The 8,216-nt window shown below is 42.6% G+C and overlaps 1 long non-coding RNA gene across 2 annotated transcripts; it reads left to right on the plus strand.

Annotated features, from left to right (window-relative positions):
• Positions 1–1,362: 1,362 nt before the first annotated feature.
• Positions 1,363–7,819, plus strand: LOC140116450 (uncharacterized). 2 transcript variants are annotated; one of them, XR_011852762.1, is made up of 3 exons: positions 1,363–1,467; positions 3,153–3,388; positions 7,723–7,819. It is a non-coding gene; the product is annotated as an uncharacterized lncRNA (long non-coding RNA). The 2 variants fall into 2 exon arrangements; XR_011852761.1 differs by lacking the exon at positions 1,363–1,467 and adding an exon at positions 2,066–2,283.
• The last annotated feature ends 397 nt before the right edge of the window (positions 7,820–8,216 follow it).

An 8,216-nucleotide genomic window follows, 5' to 3' on the forward strand; every position in this document is an offset into this window, starting at 1 on the left:
CTCTAGAATTTATTTACATACAGCTGTATTTATGTAATGTACAGGCTAATTAGCATAGTTTTAACAGTTGATTTTAGAAGTAAGGAAGCCATGTATAACAGATATAAGAAGACTACCATAATCACAGTGCCTGGATCAATGAGTAAGTGTCCCTGGTTTGTTCATTCTTGATTTTGATTGTTGATTTACTTTTAAGTGTAACTGTAAAGTTATTGACAAAAATAGTTTTAGCACAGCTGGGGAGAGCCTTCGACAAGAATTCCAATGATACCTGCAACATGCTTCTGGCTTCTTCTTATCCCAATATAAAGGGCTAATAGATATATGAGGCTAACTGTAAAATCCTCTCAGTTTTTCCTGAAGTGGGCGGGACTTCCTGGTTGTGACATCAGCTATGTGCAGTGATAGTAGTCAGGGCATTCACCTGAACATGCACAAACAGCTGAGCCAATCAGGATACAGAATCAGTGTTAGTGATTGTACAGAGATCTAGTGCAAGAGCAAGGCAGGGAAGATGCAGAGCACTGGAGCGCTGCTCCACAATCTACCACATCACAAAGAAAAAGAGATATTAAAACCTATCCAACTACACTATAAAACATAGGAATAAAAAGATGAACAAATGGCAGCATCACAGTATGTGTACATATATATATATATATATATATATATATATATATATATATATATATATATATACACACACACACACACAATGAAAGTGTGTTTACATGTGGCAGTAACAGCTGATAAGAGGATATTTGCCTGATTACATAGCTGTTAACATTGTGTTTACCAAACACATGCTCTAACACAATGTTAAAAATGTGTTTTGTAAATGCAATCTTAATACATGTGTTAACATAATGTTAACAAATGCATATGTTGACATTGTGGCACCATGTGTTACTGTTGTGTAAACACATGGGTTTGTTAAACACAATGTTAACCGGTATGTATCAGGCGAATCTCCTCTTCTCAGCTGTTCTGATTTTTTTGTCATTTTACTCTATGGAAGTTGCCGTCTATCTGCAGACCTCCACTTTCCTGTGGAAAGAGATGTGCTCAGAGAGGTTTCCCTGTATATATCCAATGCTGTGTGTGCAGGATCTGATATCATTTAGTAGAACTATTGGGGAACCCGAGCTCTGACTTTAATTTCTGCATTCATATACATTTCTACTATATTCAAACACAAACAGCCCTGCTACATCCCATTCCTGGTATGTAATTGGATGATCTGAAGCATGTGATCAGTCATATGCTTATGACATCACTGCAGGTCCTGGAGCTTTTTAGATGCTGCCGGGACTTAATGTCCTGCTGCTGATTCTGAGAGTACATGTGCTTATAACCCCTGCCCCCACCTCCTCGCATTCGGCAAGCTACGGATTCCCACAGCAACCAACCTACACCAAGACAGCCAGAGAGATAAGGTCCTGATAGCTGACAAACCGCTGCAGATAGGTAATGAGTGTACATTAGAGAATTGCTTATTATAGCTTAGTACAGAGCTAGGCAAAAGTTATTATACTTTACAGTTGTACTTTAAGCTTTTTAACTAAGAAACACTAACCCTTTAAATACTTATACAGACCCATCACTATTGTTAGATTCTTCCCTGCTTGTAGATGATGCTGCGGTTTATGTAATTTACAAGATCTGTGCTGTGTTCATGCTCCTCACACATTTACTTCATAGATATAACATTGTTTTATAGCTTTATATTCCGCATTATAGTTAAATATTTATAGGGAAGGACTCCAGTAAGTGCCTCGGTGTATAGCAGGAGGGGGGGGACGCCATTTGGCTTTTGATTTATATATAGATAAATATGGTTTATTAATTATTAATGTATATGTGTGTATAATATAGTACTTGTATATACCCACACAACCACATGCACTCTTCCTGTGCCCTCCATGATATCAGGCAGTATAATAGGATTATGTATTATGGTATAAGGTGATGACACTGGATCTACATAATCCTGATGAAGGGCTGGATGACATAAGGAGTAGCACTTCACTACGGAAATTATAGGTCCATCCTGATGGAATATGTGTTCATGGACAGTACGGACACGTCCAGCTTTAATTTAGCTGTAATCTGGTAATGGACTCCCAATGTATCTTCAATACTGTCTCATGTAACGCACAACACAACCACTGGGTGGCCTCACCACATACAGGAAAACACTTTGTGGCACTATCGTAAAACCTTAGCTTGAAAAACTGGTCATCTCACAACACGCATTTCTGGACATGGCCAGTCCTGAGGAAGGTAAGGAAGAGAAATCAATATATTTTATGCTGGTTTTTTTACTTTGACATGGTAATGTACTTTAAACTGGGGAGATTAAGCTGCATTCACTGTTCTGCTGGTGGGTGTATATTCTAATATATTTAATTGGTATGGAAGCTCTCAGATGCTCACAATCCCTTCACACATAACAAATAGAATTATTGTCACCACTAGGGGCACTATTCACTCATACACTACATGACCTCATGTAACAGTCGCATATTATATTCCTATTGATGGTCCTACAGATAGGTGCACTAATGTGCTATCCTAATGGCCCAATCTTACCCCTCTGAGTCTCACCACTGTCTCTGACTAAGGAGAAGGAGCAAGCAGAGGAAGTTATTAGAGTATTTTCTTTCATTAATGACCGTACAGCAATCTGGCTCTGCAGGGGTGGGGAGTCAAGCTGCTCCTCAAACTCAAATTTTTTTTTTACTCCGAGTAAATGGGACGTGCTGTGAAGCAGCTCAATGCAGAGACCCAACAGCACAGCAGTGTGAGGACACACAGCCAGGGTACCAAGTCCAGCTACAATCCTGGAATCTAAATTAATTTTTCACAGTCCTGCTGCTATTAACAACACACTCTAGGGTATGGTCACTTTTTTTTCCAGGACTGATACCAAACACTTTAAAAATCTACAGCCCATTGACAAGAATTTTGAGGAGTCCTATGTAAAGCCACTGGATGGCATCATATCCCAAATGGGTCATACAGCTCTACTACAATCACTGTATGGAAAAGTATCATAGATAACTATATGTATCCACAGTATGGAGTCTTGTAAGATGTGAGGATGCTGGAAGTTTCAGGGCTGTGATTTCATGTCTAGCACTTTCTTGCAGAGACCCAGTGCATGTAACCTCCGTGAGCAGATGTTTCCTGTTAGGTTTCCCCCCGGTGGCTGGAAGGAATGCCGCCCGTAGCGGAGCAGCAGATGCCAATGGACTGTCTGTGCTATGGGGAACCAGGAATTCATTACATCCTACACAACTGTGCAAAGATTCAGCCGTCTCCATCTACGTGATCATCCAGCCTGGAGCATTGCTGAGAAGATACAGCTCTTACACAGGTTGGATAGGTAGGATGCTAAGATATTTTAGGTGGTTTTGGTGACACAATTGTAAGCTCTCCAGCCATGGGACCATGGATTTGATACTCAATCTGAGAAATAAAGACTTTATAGTAGGTCCTGAACATCCAACACCCAATGGAGATGCCATGCCAATAGTAATCTGCTGTTCATTCTATGCGCCAATCTTACTGATTCATTGAAAAAAATTAGGACTATTTTTGGACCCACTAGAGGACCTTTTGGTAAACCTTGCTACATTTACAAGTCTCCGCTATTACAAACCCACCGAAACACAACACCAGGCAAGAGCACGAAAGACAAACTGCTACTGCCGGTGGGTGTGCTTGGCAAAACTCAGTCCAACACACAGGAACCACATTACATGTAGTTACATTCTATTCATGGATGGGGTATTGGAGGGACAGGGATGCAGATGTGGCACAGGAGAGGCTGTATAGAAGCAATGCAGCCTGGAACATACTCCACAACTCTCCTCTGCCCCTTGGAGGCTCCTGGAGTCTCAGAAGAGAGGGCTCATATCCCCTGGATTTGTGTAATTTGTATTTGGAACTTTTTCCAGTAGAGGCAAATAATAGAAAATCTACCATCAAATTCCAGCATGATAAACCAGGGACACTTAAAGGGAACCTACCACCACAAATCTACCTATAAAGGTAGATTGGGTGGTAGGTGGATCAATGGGACGTGAGGATAGCCCTTTTAGCCCCACACTTTTTTGTTAACTTTTATTAGACTTTTATGCAAATTTACTTATGCAGCGTGGAGTAGCCGCATCTGAGGTTACACTAGGCGGCTACTCCACGCCCCCGTAGCTTCTTTTCCCCTCCTACTCACCATCTTCGGCGCGTAGCTGCGCGCCCTCGCAGAGCAAGCCCGCGCCTGTTTCGGAGAAGTGACTGCGCAGGCACGGGCCTGCTGTTCTGCGCATGCACAGACGGCAGGATCACCGGACGAGGGCGCGCAGCTACGCGGAGCTTCGCGCCGAAGATGGTGAGTAGGAGGGGAAAAGAGGCTACTGGGGCGTGGAGTAGCCGCCTCGTGTAACCTCAGATGCGGCTACTCCACGCCCCAGTAGCCGCATAAGTAAATTTGCATAAAAGTCTAATAAAAGTTAACAAAAAAGTGTGGGGACGTGAGGATTAGCCCTTAAAAAGGGCTATCCTCACGTCCCATTGATCCACCTACCACCCGATCTACCTTTATGGGTAGATTTGTGGTGGTAGGTTCCCTTTAACTCATAGATCAAGACTTTTAAAATCCAACTGTTAAAATTATGCTAATAAGCCAAAAGGGCTCTGGTGGGGTGTTACCAGAGCCCCACTGTGCTGCATCTTAACAGACCTGTCTCCTCTGTTACACTTCCCTCTGTCTGCTGTAATCTCATAGCAGCAGATGAAGTTTCAGCACACAGTGGGAGTGGGAGGTGAGTTCTCCTGCACAGTGTAACAGCCTGTGAATCTGCAGCACCGAGGGGCTATAGTAACACCACCCCAGAGCCCTTCTGGCACATTAGCATCATTTTAATAATTGATTTTAGAGGCAGTAGGGCATGGATAAGGCCATGGATAACAAGAATATTTCCAAAATCACTGAAATTCAACAGCAGCAGAATACATAAGGTTAAGTTTATTTTTTTTGCCTGCCAGCTGGGTGACAACTGGAGACATATTCAGCATGATACCATCACAAATCTTTAAAAAAAAACACAAATGACTTCAGATATTATGAGAACAGAAAAGAAATCACATGGGAATCTATGGCATTCATTAGTGGGCTACTGGGGACAACCTCTAAGTCTCTCTCTCTCTCTCTCTCTCTCTCTCTCTATATATATAATATATATGAGGGCGGTTCAACAAGTACCCGTGTTAGAAATGAAGACACCATTTTTTCAAAACATTTTACGTATATATATATATATACACACACACACACACACACAAGTCCCTTCTAGCTTGAATAATAAGTAGCTTGAACTAGCAGATTTACAAGAGAGATGACCAGCAGTGATAAATGGACCCGATCCGCAATGTTCGGGTCCGTGTTGAACATAGCAGCTTCAGATCCCCGAACCTGGACTTCAGCCAGAAGTTCGCTTCAAGTTTAGCATTCGGGCATCCCTGGAAAAGCTGGTTGATGGGCAGCTGAGTAACCCAACAAACTTTTCACATCCACCACTAACACCCACTATTGGTTCTGGCATCATTGACAAGTGTTAACCCCTTATTCCGCCAGCATGTGCTTTCCAGCATTTACCCTTATACTTCCAAGGACATACACCATAATTAAAGGCAGTTTCACAGGGCTGTTACATTGTGCAGGAACACACTCCCCTACGGATGTGTGACATTTACATCAGGCAGAGGGAAAGGGAAGTGCTGTGGGAGCAGTGAGGAGGGAAGGACAGTGTAACAGCCTGTGAATCACAAGCTGTGAACCACAAATGTACTTGTGTGAAGATTATTTTGTATAAATGTGTTTTTACGGTTCTTTAGAAATTAAATTGTTGTCCTTGGATACGACCACTGTTGCTGGAGTCATTGACACAAAAAAAAAAAAAAAAAATTGTTTTTTGCATGAAATGTCCGGGAGTAACTGCATGTTTCACAGCCGTCCTGTGGTAATGAACACTGAATTCAAGTGGTATGCTAGACCTCAATAGTGCATGTCTGGCCACCGATGCCATGGTGCATGGGTGGTCGTTTCCAAGGACAGATGTTTCTAAGGGACAACATGGCTACATTTATAGGAAATTATCTTCACACAAAAACATTTTTTAAAATAACATCCAATTGAAGAAATAAAAAGTATATATAATGCATACAAATTAAATTAAATGTGTATCACAGATGTAAACATCCCATAAAGTTCTACAATTATCTAATAAGTTCACATAGTTCCAATAAAATTGTACGTCTAGATCTATTGAAAAATTCTGTAACATGCAAAGTTTAGCTTTATGGGACTATTATATTGATCTGTTCTTTTATGAAATTGTCAGGGGTCTGAAACACCCACATCACCACGTGGTCGGATAAGTGTCAGTCCCATTGAAATGATTGGAATAAAACTACAATACCGGGGACTGCCCAACATACAAAATGAAGACACAGTAATCTCATCCAAAAACTTTGGTCACTTCAAACAGCTGATAAGTGGGGAACCCGTGGGGCAGATTTACTTACCCGGCCCATTCGCGATCCAGCGGCGCGTTCTCTGCGGTGGATTCGGGTATTCCGGCGATTCACTAAGGTAGTTCCTCCGATGTCCACCAGGTGGCGCTGCTGCGCTGAAGTTCCCCGAGGCCCGCCGGAATGCACTGAAGTTCACCGGCCTATACCTGGTGAAGGTAAGCGCGAGTCCCGCAACACTTTTTTTTTTTTTTAAATGCGGCGGTTTTTCCGAATCTGTCGGGTTTTCGTTCGGCCCCTCCCCCCGTTTTCCGTCACGTGCATGCCAGTGCCAATGCGCCACAATCCGATCGCGTGCGCCAAAATCCCGGGGCAATACAGGGAAAATCGGCGCAAATCGTAAATATTCGGGTAACACGTCGGGAAAACGCGAATCGGGCCCTTAGTAAATGACCCCCTATATGTCCGCCCCCACTAATCGTATATCTTAATGATAGGCCATCATTACAGTCCATGAAACCTCCTTTAAAGACTCTGCACACTTTATAGCACTGGACTAAGTCCACAGGATTTGCCTGTAGAAGACCCCAAAACGAGGGAAGCGAGATAAAGATCTTCTAGAATAAAAATATACATTTATGAAGCTTTACGTTACTTCTGGTGGAGTAACTCTAGCGCTATCTCCCTCTCCCACTTCCCTTTAAATAACTTTTCAATGGTTTCTGTTTATTTATCATACCTGGAGTCCTACAGGGTCTTGGACCTTGTTGAATAGGAGAGGGAGGAAATGCAGGTCTAACCGGACCCTTCTTATCTGACGAATGTATAACATAACATTTCCTAGAATAAGGTGGAGCGGACCCTCCTGGGGGACCCCTCTATATAAATCTCATGTACTCCCAGTCTTCCATATACCTGGGATTGTTATGGTCCGGACTTCCATCCCAGCAGTATTTAACTCCTTCCTACGTCTGATACTTTCCTTCCCCCCCATAAACCGGAGCCGCATTGTGCTTCTATCTTTATGGGTTATCTATGATCCTTCTAGGACGACTCAAGGACTATGTTATAATTGCTGGATTTTATTCCCGCACATAATGTCCCAGTGTCAGGTAACTGGAGATGCTTAAGCTTCTTAGACAGATGCACAATAATTACCGCTATTGATATTTACCTTCGGATTTACAGGCCACAGATGTATCCGCCGGCTACAAAAGAAGCGCAAACATCAAACTGTTCTTCAGTTTTACTGCAAAATACAACAAATCACAGTAAAGGTGAGTTTATGAGACTGGAAATGGAAGAAGCTTTTATCCACCACAAAATAAAGCCTCCTTCCCTCTTTAAATAGATGCATTTCTTTATCGAGGGATTTGTTTTAGGATTCCCTCTTTCCATATGCGCTAATAGAGGGCATGGACGATCCAGAGGGACCCCCTCGCATGTCTTTCCTTTATATTTGCCAGAACAGATAGCTAAGGCTTGTAGAAGCTCCAGAGACCCTCTGTGCTGTAGCTTCACAGGCTGTTACACTGTGAAGGAGCACTTCCCCCCCTTACACCATGTGCTGAAACTTCCTCTGCTAATGTGAGATGACATCAGGGAGAGGGAAGGGCGATGTGCTGAGAGAGTAAAGGGGGATTGAGAGACATTGTAATAGTCTGTTAAGCTACATAATTAGC

This window comes from Engystomops pustulosus, chromosome 2 (genome assembly GCF_040894005.1).
Source record: "Engystomops pustulosus chromosome 2, aEngPut4.maternal, whole genome shotgun sequence".
Classification (NCBI taxonomy): Eukaryota; Metazoa; Chordata; class Amphibia; order Anura; family Leptodactylidae; genus Engystomops; species Engystomops pustulosus.